General features: G+C 48.4%; 1 protein-coding gene across 4 annotated transcripts in view; it reads left to right on the forward strand.

Annotated features, from left to right (window-relative positions):
* SIPA1L3 (signal induced proliferation associated 1 like 3) overlaps window positions 1–14,868 on the forward strand; it is a 251,556-nt gene that overhangs the window by 93,113 nt on the left and 143,575 nt on the right. For all 4 annotated transcript variants that reach the window (XM_065926010.1, XM_065926008.1, XM_065926011.1 and 1 more), the window contains exon 2: window positions 8,565–8,632. The gene's annotated coding sequence lies outside the window, so the exon portion shown is untranslated. The remainder of the gene's footprint in view (window positions 1–8,564; window positions 8,633–14,868) is intronic.

The following is a 14,868-nucleotide window of genomic DNA, read 5'->3' on the forward strand; positions in this document are numbered from 1 at the left end:
CTGGCATGCTGCAGTCCATGGGGTTGTAAAGAGTTGGACACGATTGAGTGACCGAACTGAACTGAGCTTTGGGGGAGCTTGGGAGTTGTTGTCTTTGCTGAGCATCCCAATAAGAAAGAGAAGAATGCCTACTAGCTGGACAGCTCGCACCAGAAGGTCCATTTCCTGCCCCTGGGCCCTGGCAGCCAACTTCTGCCCATTGGCCTGGGCTTTCAAGCCTTCTCCTTCCCTAAATGGCCAGGATCAAAGGAGTGCCTTTCTCTGCCTGATTGACCAGAGGGGGAGATTTTGAAGCCTCTTGTGGGCTTTTAGTCCAAAAAACTGACCATGTCACCAGCATTAAAAATAATGGTATTGCACCTTTTTGAACATTTAGTACATGATCAGTCCTGCTCTAAACATTTTTCATGGAGTAATTTACTTCATGGGGCTTCCCAGGTGGCTCATTGGTAAAGAATCTGCCTGACAGTGCAGGAGACACAGGTTTGATCCCTGGTCCAGGAAGATCCCCTAGAGAAGGAAATGGCAACCCACTCCAGTATTCTTGCCTGGAGAATCCTATGGACAGAGGAGTCTGGTGGGGCACAGTCCACGGGGTCTCAAAGAGTCAGACACGACTGAGCGACTGAAAAATAACAACAGTAGTTTACTTTATCCTCATCTCCACCTTACAGATGGAGAGACTGAGGCACAGAGAGGTTAAATAATCCTAGACATTCTCACTGTTAATATTTCTTTCTCATTCTTCCCTTTCAGTGTATACAATGAATAAGAGGATTAAAAAATAAAGCCTGACCTATTTTGGTAGATTGACCAGTATTTGGTCTCCCGTCTGATGAGCTGAGTTCCAGAGAGTGCTTTGTGGAAAAGCACTCGGCAGTCGAAACCACACTGACAGGCTGTTTTCATAGGAGTGCAGGAAGGGGCTTAACTCTTGGCACATCCAGCAAATGCCTACTGACAGGAGGAAAAAGGATCCACAAGCTCTGCAGGATTTCCCCAGCCCGTGAGCCTGCAGCCAGTAGACCTCAAAGCATTTCTGCCAATGGGCGGGGCATGGCCTTTGAAACCATGGCCTCTGCGACAGCTCTTAGGGTCCATGGGGAGAAAGAAGGCCCTTTCCAGTTCAGATCCTTTGAGAATTAATTCAGGCACCAAGTCATCTTTCTGGATGCCTCTGATCTGGGAGGTAGTGAAGGACAGGGAAGCCTGGCATGTTGCAGTCCATGGGGTCACAGAGAGTTGGACACGACTGAGCGACTCAACAACAGTAATGATCAGCCATGCTTGATGGAAATCTCCGATTCTCAGAGTTCACCTCTGAATTGGGACTTTTTGAGAGTTTCAGGCTCCTATTAGAGGCTCTTTACAAACTCTAGTTAGTGGTGTGATGGTGCACTGTGATGGAGCAGGTCTGTTTCGGTCAGGAGTGCATTGGGCTGCAAGTATCAGACAACACAGGTGGCATTGTCACTTCAACACATTGGAGGTGGTTTGTGTCTTATAATACCTACAGGGAGAGGATGTGACTCAGTAACTTGGCAGAGTGAATGCCAGCGCTGTGCCCCATCGTGGCCGCAGGAAGGCTGCTGCCCCCACCTTCCCCACGGGGCTGGGGCACCCTGAGAGTTCAGTCCTTTCCTTCTGGCAGAGGAGTGTTCTGGAGACAAGAGGGATCCTCTCAAATCCAAGTATCATGTCCACATTCCAAGCTGGAAAAAGGCAGACTGGTGAAGGGGCAGAGGGTCGTGTGGGTGAGCCTCAGATGCCCTGACTGAGAACGTTCACTTACCCTGGTGTGGAGATGCGATTCTGCTTTATCTTCTAGATACACTTGTAACTTCCTTTTGCCTTTAGGTCTTGGTTCCATCTGAAAATGATGTCTGAATGTGGAATGAGTTTGGGTTCCGGGCTGAGCCTTTTCTTTTAACTCTATGTTTGGGAAGTGGCATTGGGAAGTGGCATGGTTGGTGGTTCTGGTGCCAGACCCACTGGGTTTGAATCCTGCCTGGCTGCACCACCTCCTTGGCTGTGTGACCCTGGGCAGGCTACCCCTCTGTGCATCAGTTTCCTGAGCTGTTAAAAATGGGGATGCTGGTAGACCCTCCTTCACAGGCTTGTTATGATGGTTAAATGAGTTGATAGTTGACTTGAAAACAGTTCCTGGCATGTAACAAAAATCAAAGCCTTACCCTTCAAGCCAGAATGAGAATTCACAAGGTCTCGTGGGTCTGGGGACTTGGCAGGGAATCTCAGACCCCAGTCAGTGGGGAGAGTGAAGCATGTCACCGAGGTCACCGTCTCTTTCTCTTTACAAGAAATGGCCAGACTGTCCTCTGAAGATGACTGTTGCAACATACGCTCCCACCTGCAGTGACTTCCCCTAATTCCATAACTTCAGTACATTTGGTGGTATCAGACTCTGACTTCTTAGCCAGTCTGCTGTGCATGGACGCTTTACCTGAGCAGTTTTTCTGTAGAGGTATGTCATGTGCCACTCAACCAGAAGTTACTTGGGCTAGGCTGGAGGCAGGACAACCATGAGACAGTTCCCCCCACCCCACCCCACCGCTGGCGCAGTGAAGACCTCAGAGTTCCGTGCTCAGAGCCCAGTACCAAGATGCTTCTCTGGGACAGGGTTGGGGAGGGGTGGAGGCTGAGGAGAGGATAGAAGGTGAAGCTCTAAGACCCTTGTAGTGAGTGATCCAGCCTTGGTCATGACTGTGGACTGAATCAGTCAGTGAAAGAACCAGTGCTGAATCGTTAGTGTGTGTTATTAATAGAATATAGGTCATAAGAGAAAACATGATTAATTACAAGAGGATCCCAGCGGCTGTCATACAAGATAGCAGTTGAGGGCCTGAATTTTCCCACGGCAAAGTCTTTTCTTCCCATAGCAGCTTTTCTTTGTTGGCAGGTGGGTAGAGGCAGTTCGTGAATGGAGATTTTCCGAAGTTGCTGTTTCAGAGACAGGATAGGGATGGGTATAATGGGAATCTTCTCTAAATGAAGGGTGATTGGACCACTTTATTAGTAGGTCCCTCATGCCCCCAATGTGAAGCTCTGGTAAAGTCTAAAAAAGAGAATGCAGCTTGTAGCAGAAGACCCTTCCTGGGCTTGGTTCTCCTTCACCTCGAATTGAAATGCCTAGGCCAGCCACTTATAGACCTGTCTGCCGCAATGACCGCCTGGTCAAGGGGGGTGCCTAGTGGTTGGATGAACACCAGCCAGGATGTGTGTCTTGCTTAGTAAAAGACAGAAAGCTGCCGTCTCTGGGCACAGGGGGAGAAAGGAGCTGGTAGGGCCTGGTCCTAGCCTTTGGGGCTGCTGATCCTGCCGACTGGGAAAGTGGGTGCCGGCGCCAGTCACAGGCTCTCACCGGTCAGATTAGCCACCGCTTTACCCAGGTGGCACTAGTGGTGAAGAATCAACCTGCCAGTGCAGGAGATGCAAGAGCTGTGGGTTCGATCCCTGGGCCAGGAAGATCCCCTGGAGTAGGAAATGGCAACCCACTCCAGTATTCTTGTCTGGGAAATTCCATGGACAGAGTAGCCTGGTGGGCTACAGTCCCTGGAGTTGCAAAGAGTTGGACACGACTGAGCATACACACACACACACACAGACTTCCTTACTTGGTCTTTGTGAAGAGGTATGAGTGGATGACCTTTGCTACATGACCTGAGATGGAAACTAAAGGGAAGAAGTGCAGGGACAGAAAGACCCAGGTTCATAGGCTGCTCTGGGGTCAGGAGAGCAGCGCCCGGGCTGGCTGGCCTTGGAGAAGCACCTTCCCTGGAGCCATGGCTATAAAGCCGGCTTCACAGGATTTCAGCAAGGATCAAAGCCAAGATCATTAACATGTAAACACCATGAAATGTGATATAAGAGATTGGTTTTCAGGATGTTGATTGTGGAGTAATGGAACTTTTGTCAGACACTTCCCTGAGAGCCCATTTTTAAAAACAGAAAAAAGTAGAGGTGCTGTAGGGGAATGGGGGTATGGAGGCCCCCTGCTGTCTCCCTAAGGACCATACTCAGGGGAGTTCAGGGTGAAACCTCCTGGGGCTCTGAGGAGGCTTTGCCCCCAACTGGCCCTGAGTCCCAAGCAAGACATCTCAGCATCCTGAACCTCAGTTTCCTTATCCATTAAGTGGGCAGATCAGACTAGCTTGAAGAGTTCTTCACCTGGTTCCTATGAACAGAGGTTTCAGAGGTCTTTGACATCCCTGAGACAGTTTGGGGGGTGGAGGCAGGGAGGGGGCGTTCCTAGAGAGACAAGACATAGTTTTGTTTTGTCAGCTCCTTGCAAGGATTATGTTCATTGGAACACGAAAGAGCACTGTTTTGATTTCTGAGGTCCCTTCCAGTTCTAACAGTCGGTTATTTCTGTTGTAAATGATAGAATGAATCCTCCCAACTCAAACTGGCTTAAAGTGCAAAGGGGGAATTCATGGCTCTGGGACTTGAAAATCTCAGAGCTGGTCTGACCAGAGTCCGCACTCAGGTGTTCTTGTCAGGAATCCACCCTCCACCACTTGTGGATTCTGCCTCTTTCGGCTTTGACTTTTATTCTCAGATGACGTTCCGCTCCCCCAGGGGGCAGAGAAAAACCCTCAGCAGCCCCTACCTTCCACCCATTTCTTCCTCCCAGTAATCCAACGAAATGTCCGGGGTCGACTGTGATTGGCCTTGCTTGGATCATGTGTGTCTCCCAAGAGCCAATCTCTGTGGCCGAGGGGAGGAGTCATCAGACTTGGAGGCAGGCCAGGATGCCCTCTCACCCCCAGGTTCTCTCATCCTGGCTTCTGTTTCTTGGTATAAACCCTAGGAAGCAAGGTGCGCAGCCCTGACTGTAACCTCTGTGACGGATGAGCCAGGGCTGTTGCTCTGGTGGGTGCTGGAATTACGTAAGCAACTCCAGCGGGGGTCCTTCCTTCCCAGGTGGTATAAGAGGGGCTCTGGGCTGTCTGGGGTCCTGGCTGAACTCCTGGTGCTAAACCCTGCCTTTGCTGCATTTCCACATGCCTTGGGCATCTTCCTTTCTGCTGCGGCCCCTCCTGTGTATCAGGGACACCAGACTGATGGACATCACAGCTTCCTCCATTTGACAGGAAATAGATTCCCAGCTCAGAGAGACGTGGCACCACCGCACATCACTGCTGATGTGCCTTTAAAGAGCCATGAGCATCACTCTAGAGAAAGAAAGGGGGGAAATGAGTGGCAGAAAAGCAATTTCCGATGCAATTAAAAAGGCACTGATTACAATTTTACAGGAGCTTTATTGCAGGGGCTTCCCCATCATCCCAATAATTTTTTTAATGATAAAGCCTGGTGATAAAGGAAGGTGTTCTAGGTGCTTCTGGCTCCCTCCTGCCCTTCCAAGCATGTCGAAAATCAAAGTCATTAGTATTTCATAGACCAGCTTTAGAGACTTCAACCACCCAAGAGATTATTTCTGAGTTTTTACCGAGTGTGTGTTTTTCTGTATCTGATGATTCTATGTATAGTAGCTGTTTCTAATTTTATTTTGTGCTTTCCGAAGTGTCTTGGTAGTGAGCTGTGGGAATTGTCAAGAACCCTGCTCACTCCTTCCCTTCTCTGTCCGTTGAGAGTCATTCGGTTGTGTGAACAAGTAGAAATTCAGGTCAGCCTGCTTACATATGAGAGGAAGTGTTTGAACTTGCAGTCTGGGACATTCTGTGTGTAACAATCTCAGGGTTGCCGGGACCCCGTTTCCTTCCGTCTCCTGGCTCTACAGTCCTCTCTTGGTTATATTGTCAGATAGGCTCTGGGGCGGCTCCAGGTATATATCCGACCAGCTTAGCCGCCCCCGGGATTTTTCTATTATCCCAGGTCACGTCCTGAGACTCTTCTGTGGACCTGATCAGCTGGCTCTGGTGCTAGGGTCATGTCACCCTGAGCCATCCTTGAGGTTAGGGCTCTGGAAGAGGGGGTGCAGTGACTTTATTGGCCAGGCCTGTGTTTTTATGACACCATTCCCTTCCCTACCAACCTATGGGTGGGGTCATCCTCACAGGAATCCCATGGGCTGAGTGAGAAAGATGAGGTTCCGGGGGCTGATCTGGAAAAGGAAAGTGGGTACAGAATGCAACAAAACCACTCAGTGCCCAGGACTGCTTCCCATGCGAAACTCACACAGATCTGGATCCGCCCCACACCCCCTAGTTGTTACCTTCCCCGAACACCTGCTCCGCCTTTACCCTAGCTCAGGACTAGCACAGGTGTTCTTAGTCTTGGGTTCACGGACCCTTGAAGAAATCCTCGGATGGAATTTAGAGGATCACGAAGTTGGCTGGGGAAAAATTACGTCTTTATTTTCTCTACCATCTAACTGAAATAATTTCCATTCCTTCTGAACAAAGACCACAAGCCACATTGTATTAGCAACACCCATGACTTTGTCGCCACTTGAAAACTCAAAAGTATTTCCATATCACATTACTGTTGTGGATAGTGCAGCTTATCATTGACACTCGTCTCTTTCTAAATGACTGTAGCTCCTGGACCCACTGCTAAGGTCTTGTGATTTGAAGCATTCATTGTTGCTGTTGTTCAGTTGCTCAGTCCTGTCCAACCCTTTGCAACTCCATGAACTGCAGCACGCCAGGCTTCCCTGTCCTTCACTGTCTCCCAGAGTTTGCTCAAACTCGTGTCTATTGAGTCAGTGATGCCATCCAACCATCTCATCTTCTGTCACCCCCTTCTCTTGCCCTCAGTCTTTCCCAACATCAGGGTCTTTTCCATGAGTCGGCTTTTCACATCAGGTGGCCAAAGTATTGGAGCTTCAGCTTCAGCATCAGTCCTTCCAATGAATATTCAGGGTTGATTTCCTTTAGGGTTGAATGGTTTGATCTCCTTGTTGTCCAAGGGACTCTCAAGAGCCTTCTCCAGCACTACAACTTGAAAGCATCAATTCTTAGGTGCTCAGCCTTCTTTATGGTCCAGCTCTCAGTGGAAAAACCATAATTTTGACTATACAGACCTTTGTCAGCAAAGTGATATCTCTGCCTTTTAATACACTGTGTAGGTTTGTCAAAAGCATTTGTAAAGAAGCACAAAGATGACTGTATAGAATAGGTTTTGTGCTACAGATATTTTGATATCTGAATATAACTGATTTCCTTTGTAATCTTGTGTATTGTATTTTGTACACTTGAGCATGTGATTCTAAGAAAGAACCCACACCCTTTTTTACCAGGTTGCTAGCAGGGGTCCTTGGCCTGAGAAAGGGTAAGAACTAAGAACTCCTTTTGGCTTCTCGATTATTGAAACTGTCCTCATCCTTAGGCTCTGGATAGTAGGTCAGCTGCTTGCTAGGTTTCCTTCCTCGGAGGCTCGCTGGAGGATCTGGCTGGCGTGTGAGGTCGGCCTTGGTGTGTGGGTGGCATGTGGATATGGCAGCATCGGGGAAGGACGGGGAGGGTCCCTGCCAGCCTGCAGTTAGCCCTCTCTTCGTTGATCACCGTGACCATGTGGCCTGGCCAAGTGGTCGGGAGCAGGCTGTGAGCAAGTGTGAGGGACCAGGCTGCCTGGGCTCATCCTCCCTGAAGTGTACTTTTGACTGGCTGGGCAGCCTCAGCTAGTGGGCCCTTTACCCACTGTGTGCCTCAGTTCTCTCATCTGTAATATGGACGCAATAATATTTTGTATTTCCTAGGGTTATTGGGCAGGGGTGGAGACTTGAAATGAGCCAGCACATTCTGCCTGGACAGAGCCTGGCACACAGGGAGAGAGAGTCACCATTTAGCACCTGGGAAGGTTCTAGGTTGTCCTCTCAGATCTCATCTTCCTGCCTTCATGCCTAGCCTCAACTGAAATGTGATGGTGAATTGTGCAGACGGTGGCCTCTCGACCCAGAGACATTCATTCATCCATGAAATATCCACTTAAAGATGCACAACCATACTAAATATTCAAAAACATAAATTAGTAATACAGAGTTACAAGTCAGGACAAGAGCTTTTTCTCCACCACTCCTCTGCTCACAGTTGTCTGAAGGAGATGTCATTATAATGGGCTTTCATCTGTGCTCCTGACACCTCCCTGCCCTCATCTCCTGCACGCACTCTGCTTCTGCTGCTTCTGCACGCCCCCCACCCCCACTCCAGCACACACACGCTCACGTGCGCACACACGCACCCACCTCAGGTTGCGTGCACCGGCCATCCCTGTGCCTGGAAGGCTCTCTCCCAGATGGTCACCTAGCTCATGGTCTCCTGTGTTCAGGTCTTCGTCCTCAGGCCTCCTCTGACCCCTCAGGAAAAGCAGCCGCCCCCTCAGTCTTAGGCTCCATCAAGGCGCCTGCCACTCTCTGGCTGCAAATTGTATTTGTTCAGGGTCTCCCTCCCCTGCTTCAGTGTCTACTCCCCATGGGCAGCGACCTGGTCCTGCTCACCGGCATACCCTCGGTGCCTGGCACGCAGCAGGCATTCAATAAATGCTCACTGAGGAGTGAATTCATGAAAAACGGGTGGGTACTATGGTAGGAAGGCTCATATTGGCCAAAGGCGTAACCTTGTGTTTTGGGTTTTTTTTCTCCATAGATGCCCAGTCTTTGACCTTGGCTCTCCTGGGACCCATAAGGAGCGCTAGTGTCCAGAACGTACCAAGGGTGAGTACTAAGGTTTGTTTGACTTTGGTTTGCTTAAGCTTTACAACTCATGCATTTAAGTCTCTTTATTATTTTTTGCTTGTTTTTTAGTTTTTGAGGGTTTTTTTGTTGGTTTTTTCTCTTTTCTTTCTTATTTTCTTAAAATTTTTATTTAAAAGTGTATCAGGGGAAAGACAGAAGTCTCCTTCACTGTCCCTCGCAACACCCACAGTCTGATGTCTTCCCTCCGAAGTAATGACTATCAGTAGCTGAGTGGGGTGTCCAGCCGGACCTCACTTCCTTTCAACTTTTTAATTTCCGTTTTTAAAATTTACACCAAGTGAAATTCACCCTTTGGTGTGTAGTTCTTTGAGTTTAGACAAATGCATGCCATTGTGTAACTGCTACCACAGTGAGGATACAGAATGGCCCCATCCCCCACCGTGTGGATGTGCTGGGTGTCTATAGGCTAAAAATGTCATGCGAGTAGTTACACGAAATTTAGATATGTGTACACGGTAAGTACTTACCTGTAATATGAAGATTTTTAACGTGTTTTGAAGTGGATTTCTGGGTGTTTGGCTAGTGAGCACCCTCTTTGGTTTCTTTGGCCTAGGCCAGAGGAGGGGGCCTCAGCGTGGGGGGTGTCCCAGGTGACAGTGGGGATTCCTAAACGAGGACACCTACCTTTGTTGTCAGGATGCCACAAGGGGCTTGGGAGAGGGGATGCTGTCTGACCCTTGAAGCACCAAGAGACCCCAATAGTGTGGCAAGTGAGAGAACAGAAGATTCTGGCATCCAGGCTCTGGATGCAGATAATGGTATTGGCTGAGTTGCACGGACCAGACAGTTGAGTTTGGGAACTGAGTGACTCAAACTAAGATCTTGACATCTGGTCCCATCACCTCATGGGAAATAGATGGGGAGACAGTGGAAACAGAGTCAGACTTTATTTTTTGGGGCTCCAAAATCACTGTAGATGGTGACTGCAACCATGAAATTAAGACACTTACTCCTTGGAAGGAAAGTTATGACCAACCTAGATAGCATATTAAAAAGCAGAGGCATTACTTTGCCAACAAAGGTCCATCTGGTCAAGGCTATGGTTTTTCCAGTAGTCATATATGGATGTGAGAGTTGGACTGTGAAGAAAGCTGAGCGCTGAAAAATTGATGCTTTTGGACTATGGTGTTGGAGAAGACTCTTGAGAGTCCCTTGGACTGCAAGGAGATCCAACCAGTCCATCCTAAAGGAGATCAGTCCTGGGTGTTCATTGGAAGGATTGATGCTGAAGCTGAAACTCCAATTCTTTGGCCACCTCATGCAAAGTGTTGACTCATTGGAAAATACCGTGATGCTGGGAGGGATTGGGGGCAGGAGGAGAAGGGGTCGACAGAGGATGAGATGGCTGGATGGCATCACCGACTCGATGGACTTGAGTTTGAGTAAACTCCGGGAGTTTGCGATGGACAGGGAGGATCGTGCTGCGGTCCATGGGGTTGCAAAGAGTCAGACATGACTGAGTGACTGAACTGACTGACTGACAGATAGAATTCCCTGGCAGTCCAGTGGTTAGGGCTTCAAGCTCTCACTGCAAAGAGCCCAGGTTTGACCCCTGGTTAGGGAACTAAGATCTTGTGGCCAAAAAACAATTTTTTTTTTAATTAAAAAATTTTAGACAGCATCTTCCTCCTTGTTTGTTTCTTGGGTCTCTTCATATTCCTTCATCCTGGTCTATGGCTCTGCCCAGGTACAAAAGCTTGTTTGTGGGGCAGTCTCTTGAGACCAGATTTCCATTGTGGGATGCTTCTTGGCCCAATTCTTTATTAACTTCTTTTTTTTATTTTAGAGGAATTTTAGACTTATAAAAAGTTACAAAAATAGTACAGAGCGTTCACATTATCTACCCTTCAGCCAGCATCACCTAATGCTACCACCTTATACAACTGTGGCACAGCTATCAAAACCGGAAAGTGAGCTCTGGCCCAGTACGGTGAACTAAGATACAGACTCATTTCACTTGTTTTTTCACTGATGTCCTTTTGCTGTTCCAAGATCCTGTCCAGGATCCCTGACTGTGTTTAGTGGTCCCGTTTCCTTAATCCTCCTCTAGTCCGCCTCGGTTCCTCAGGCTTTCCTTCTCTTTTATGACTGTGACACTTCCAAGAGAGCGGTTCTGTCATTTTGTAGATTGTCTCAGTTTGGGTTTCTCTGATATTTCTTCATGACTGCAGCTTATGCGTTATTTGGTGGAACACCTCGGAGGTGAGGTGCCCGTCATGGTGCGTGGCACCCTCTGGTCCACATGTCTTATCACTGGTGATGTTAACCTGGATCACTCAGTCAGGTTGCTGTCTGCTGGTTTTCTCCACTGTCTGGTAACTGTTTCTCCCTTTGTAATTGATACTTATCTTGGGAGAGGTGCTTTGAGACCACATGAGTTTCTCCTTAAGCTTGCACCCACTCATTTTGGCACTGGTAGGGTGCATCTTGTATGCAAGTTATTACTGTGGTATTTCCCAATGGTGATTTTTTTTTAATATCCTTCATTCCTTTTACATTTATAAATTGTCCTCATGATTAGTTCTGTAAGGAAGACCTGTCCCTTGTCCCTCATTTATTTCAGCTATTAACATATACTTGTATGGCCTCATGAAGTGAGGTGAAAGTTGCTCAGTCGTGTCTGACTCTTTGCAACCCCATGGACTATACAGTCCAGGGAATTCTCCAGGCCAGAATACTGGAGTGGGTAGCCTTTCCCTTCTCCAGGGGATCTTACCAACCCAGGGATCACACCCAGGTCTCCCGCATTGCGGGCAGATTCTTTACCAGCTGAGCTGCCAGGAAAGTCCAAGAAATCTAGAGTGGGTAGCCTATCCCTTCTCCAGCGGATCTTCCTGACCCAGGAATCGAACCAGGGTCTCCTGCATTACAGGCAGATTCTTTACCAGCTGAACCACCAGGGAAGCCCTATGGCTTCGTAGGTACTCATTTTAATCTAGTGTGGCCCTTTATAACATGGTAAAAGGGGGACTTCCTTGGTGGTCCAGTGGTTAAGTCTCCACGTTTCCACTGCACCAGGTTCAGGTCCAGTCCTTGATAGGGGAACTAAGGATCCCACATGCCGTGCAGCATGGCCAAAAAAAAAAAAAATTTTTTTTTTTTTTTTTTTAAATTTAGTATAGTAGAAGTTCCAGTTTCTGAATGAATTCCTAGTATCGCCTCTCAAGCCACAGGAGGGCCAGCATTGTTCCCACCTCGTAACCAGTACATCAGGGACTGGAGAGCAGGAGATGGGGTTTCATTTGTCCCTTCATTTGTTCCATTCATTCCCTCAACAAATAGTCATTTGAGCACCTACTGTTATGTTCTAGGTACTGGGGATTCAGAAATGAACAAGACAGACAAAATCCTTTCCCTGCAGGCACTGACATCCTACTGAAGGATAAAACAACAGACAAACGAGTGATTGTCGGGATAAGTACTATAAGGATGAGTACAGCAGGAAAGGGGACTCACTGGGAGCAACTGGGGGCAATTTTATTTTATTTTTGGCCTCACTATGCGGTGTGTGGGATCTTAGCTCCCCAACCAGGGATTGAACCAGTGCCCGCTGCATTGGGAGCACGGAGTCTTAGCTGCTGGATCACCAGGAAAGTTCAAGAGGGCAATTTTAGACCAGGTGACTCAGGAAGGCTTCTCTGAGGAGGCCCTGACCTAATTCTTCCACCTGCCAGGCAGGAGAGCTGAACGAATTAACTCACTTCTGAATAGGGTTTTGGGAATTGTGGCAAACAGGAAAACGTGTTCCCTCTCTGAGGAGCAGCCCCTGCTTAGCTCTAGCCCATTTGCTGCCCTGTGGAAATGCTGAATCTTGCCAGATCTTCTGATTTTTTTTTTCCCCAATAGAAGACAAAAATGAGGAATTCTTGCCAACCACCTGAACCCAAATTATGGTACATCAGTTAGCTTTCAGAAATCAGTGGATGACTATCTTTTGTTCATTTTCATTGTGTTTATTCATTAAGTTACTTTTGTAGCAGAGGATACCAGTTTTGCTGTTTGAGTAAGAATGTAGATTCTACATATAAATACATGTATATATATTCAAGTTTATTAAGTAAGTAATTGTATAATGGGACATATTAATAGATGCAACTGAAGAGGGAGGGTAGAACACAGCCACTCAGGTTTGGCAAATGCTGCCCTGTCTTGGCCTTCCATGCTTTCTTCTCTGGATCAGGAGTTCTCAGCTGGGGACCTGAACTGAGGCTGGCAGACGGTTACCATGGCCATGTGCCCTGAGCCATCCGTGTCATGGTGGGTGCAGCAGCCTGGAATGGTTTCAGCTGCAAGAGCAGAAAACCCAGCACACAGCAGCTTAAATAAATGAGGGTTGCTTTCTGTCCCGTAACAACAAACCAAGAGGTACTTGGCTGCCAGTGTTAGTTCAGAGGCTGAGTAGTGTCTAAGTTGGGGCTTCCTTGAGTCCCTTGACCTTTTGCTCATGGTTCCAAAGTTGCTGCTGCAGCTCCAGCCAGCACACAGAAGGATGCATCAATGCCCGCAGCCTGTTTTTTCTTTTTCTTTTTTTTTCCAGTTCTGAACTGCTCAGCACTCCCAGAATCCCCCTCCCCAGAAGATTCCACTTATGCATCCTTGGCCAGAAATGGGTCATATAACCTCCACTAGTTCTAAACTATGAAAGTGTTAGTCACTCAGTTGTGCCTAACTCTTTGTGACCCCGTGGACTGTAGCCCACCAGGCTTTTCTGTCCATGGAATTCTCCAGGCAAGAATATTGGAGTAGATTGCCATTCCTTTCTCCAGGGGGTCTTCCTGACCCAGGGATCGAACTTGGGTCTCCTGCTTTGCAGGCAGATTCTTTACCATCTGAGCCACCAAGGAAGGTGAGAAGTTTCGTTTAGCTTTTCAACATCTTCTGAGGGGGAAGCTAGAGAAAAAGGGAATCAAGAGTGTCAGTGGGTTAGCCAGCCAACAGTGTCTGGCTCCACAGGGGAAGAAAAAACAATAATAACGCACATTAATGGGTGCTGACTCGTTGCCAAGCCCTGCTGTAAGCACTTTACACGCATGATCTCATTCACTCCTTCCACCCACCCTGTGATGTCTCTGCTGTGATCTCCCCACTGTAATGACTTAGAAACTGAGTGCCGAGAGGTGAAGCCCTTTGCCGGGTAGAGGAGCTGGAGTGGGAGCCTTTATTTATTTTTTTTTTTTTAATTTTAAAAAGTGATTTTATTTTGGCTCTGCTGGGTCTTCACTGCTGCAGGCAGGCTTCCTCTAGTTGTGGTGAGGAAGGCGGCTACTCTCTAGTTGTGGTGCGTGAGCTTCTCATTGGGATGATGTCTCTTGTTGCAGAGCATGCGCTCTGAGGCACACAGGTTTCAATAGCTGCAGCACGTGGGCGCGGTGGTTGCAGCTCCCAGGCTCTGGAGTGCAGGCTCAGTTGTCGTGGCGCACCGGCTTCGTTGCTCCGAGGCACGTGGGATCTTCCCAGATCAGGGATCAGACTCATGTCTCCTGCATTGGCAGGTGGATTCTTTACCACTGAGCCACTGTGGAAGCCCCAGAGTGGGAATCTTGACAGTGTCTCCAGAGTGCTCACTCTTGGCCACTGCATTTGGTTGCTTCATTAAAGGTCCTGGGGTTCCAGACTGCTAGCTGTCTGACCTTAGCTTAAATTCTTCTAGGAAGGCAAGAGTTGGGCAGCATATTTACTTTGGGGAGGTTTTGGTCATTAAAAAGCTGCTTTGTGAATCACATCCGGTCTGTGTTCACATCTCAGTGGTTCTGGCCCCATCCTGGTGAGGGGCCATGGTCACACACCTTCCTCCCGGGGGCTGTTTGTGGCTTGCAGATGGCGGAGTCGTCTCCTGAACTCTGTTTCCAAGCAAGCTATGTCTGTGCTTTCAGCTCTTCTTCCCAGAATGATGCTTCCAGCCTGCCCTCCTTTCTTGGGGTTCTGCTGGTGGATTCAGTGCCTCCTCGGTGCCCATCCCTGTAGTGTAGTGGTGTGGGCGAGACGGCCCCATGGCCGAGTGGACCATGGACTCGGGGTTCCTCATGTAGTGAGGGAGGCAGACCCTCAGACAGTCACAGCCCAAGCTGTATGGGGCAAACCCAGGAGGTGAGGGGAGCCCAGAGGAGGTGCCCAAACAAACATGGGGGTCAAGGAGGTCTCCTGGGAGCAGCTAGGGTCCTTGAAGGAGGAATGGCAATCATCAAAGAGCAATT

Source organism: Muntiacus reevesi, chromosome 2 (genome assembly GCF_963930625.1).
Source record: "Muntiacus reevesi chromosome 2, mMunRee1.1, whole genome shotgun sequence".
Classification (NCBI taxonomy): Eukaryota; Metazoa; Chordata; class Mammalia; order Artiodactyla; family Cervidae; genus Muntiacus; species Muntiacus reevesi.